The sequence below is a fragment of the Anneissia japonica genome, unplaced genomic scaffold (assembly GCF_011630105.1).
Source record: "Anneissia japonica isolate Jap-2015-1 unplaced genomic scaffold, ASM1163010v1 scaffold287775_len252212_cov145, whole genome shotgun sequence".
Classification (NCBI taxonomy): Eukaryota; Metazoa; Echinodermata; class Crinoidea; order Comatulida; family Comatulidae; genus Anneissia; species Anneissia japonica.
This window is the reverse complement of record NW_022719918.1, coordinates 163,455-165,236: the sequence shown is the minus strand read 5'-3', so window position 1 is coordinate 165,236 and position 1,782 is coordinate 163,455. Positions and strand designations below refer to the sequence as shown.

Below are 1,782 nucleotides of genomic sequence, written 5' to 3'. Positions count from 1 at the left end.
ATGGCCGGTTAGCTCAGTCGGCAGAGCGTCGTGCTAATAACGCGAATGTCATGGGTTCGAGCCCCATATCGGCCAAGTATTATTTTTTTTTTTAAATTTTCCGAACGTTCTTTACTTATTACAGGCATGGAGGTATTATACCTCCCTGGTACAGGTAGTACGAAATTACATCAGAAGGTCCAAAGGTAGTATGTATTTAAAAGTCGCCGAAGGTGGGGATGGAGGTTTCCGACAAGTGGCTTACAAGAGGCTGAGCAGTAAGCCAGGGGTGGCGCCACGATTTTCCGACGGGAGATGGGGGAGGGGGGCGATTCCTCCGACGAGAAGTCAAATTTCCCCGACGAAAGCAAAGTGGGCGTGATTTTAGACTCATATTAATATGTAGAAAATACATATAATTTTTTTCCTCCCCAACAAATTGTGCTTTTTCTCCCCGACGGGGGTGCCAGGTCTCCCCGACGCGGGGGCCCTTCCCCGCCATCCCCACCCCCACTTGCGCCACCCCTGCAGTAAGCTCTAAAAGATTGAAAGTCTTATTACAGTAATCGAGTATACATGTATTGTCAAAAACTGTCGGAATTGCTTACATCGATGTTGTTCTTCCCGACGATCTGTTGTTTTTCTCTTCCTCGGTGGCCCTGCCACACAACCACATCTTACTCATTCGGCCACCGTTGCCCCACCCCAACTGCCATTATTGGAAAAATATAACTGAGAGGATCGTTGCATTCCTCGACGGTTGCCATTCAGTCAAGGTGGTCATAGAATGCCTGGTCACAATAAAATACATCGTGGAGCACATGGCTGGTTAGCTCATTGGCAGAGCGTCGTGCTAATAACGCGAATGTCATGGGTCCGAGCCCTATAAGTAATATTTTTCTTTTAAAGTTTACCGAACGTTTCTTACTTAGTAGTAGGAAGTTACATCAGAAGGCCCAAAGGTAGTACACCATGTATTTTAAAGTTGGTGAGAGTTGGGGTGGAGGTTTCCGACAAGTTAGTATGCTTTAGAGGAGGCTGTCCAGTAAGCTCTCTAACAGATTGGGGAATTGAAAGTCGTATTAATATTACAGTAATCGATGATTGTCTAAAACTGTAAAAATTACTTACATCAATTTTGTTCTCCCCGATCATCTGTTTTCTTACTCCTCGTCAGTGACCCTGTCACACAGCTACCACTTTCCTCATTCGGCCACCGTTTCCCCACCCCAACAACTGCCATTATTGGAAAAACTGACATGCTGGTTTCATTCTAATACCCCATTCAGACTAGCATCGCATTGCGATCGGTTGTAGCAATTGCGACACCCAATCGCAAAGTAAAATCGTGTGTGAAAGCTCACCAATAGTAGTCGATATGTAATCGATATCGCAATTGTTACCCGTTGCGATTGGGTGCTGCAATCTTTATTACTCCCGATCACCACGGAATCCGATCGCAACGAATCACAACGAATTCCACAGGCACTGTTTGGCTGAGGTCAGTCAACATAGGCCTAGCCACCTGAGTCCTAGGCCCTAGAATGTAAAGTTTGTTGGTGTTGGTCTGAATGCGTTCGTTGATTGAATTACCACCGATTACATCGCAACCGATCGCAGTAGTCTGAATAAGGTATTAGTAAGAAACGTTCGGTAAATTATAGGGAAAAAAACCTCTTGGCCGATATGGGGCTCGAACCCATGACATTCGCGTTATTAGCACGACGATTTGCCGACTGAGCTAACCGGCCATGTGATCTGCGGTGTTCAGGGGTGGCGCCAGGTCCCGAGGTCCCCGACGGG

General features: G+C 46.5%; 2 non-coding genes across 2 annotated transcripts; one reads left to right on the top strand and one right to left on the bottom strand.

Moving 5' to 3' along the window:
- The first annotated feature begins 2 nt into the window (after positions 1-2).
- Positions 3-75, top strand: Trnai-aau. Its single transcript has one exon. It is a non-coding gene; the product is annotated as a tRNA-Ile (tRNA).
- Positions 76-1,657: 1,582 nt separating this feature from the next.
- Positions 1,658-1,730, bottom strand: Trnai-aau. The gene has a single exon. It is a non-coding gene; the product is annotated as a tRNA-Ile (tRNA).
- Between the last annotated feature and the right edge of the window lie 52 nt (positions 1,731-1,782).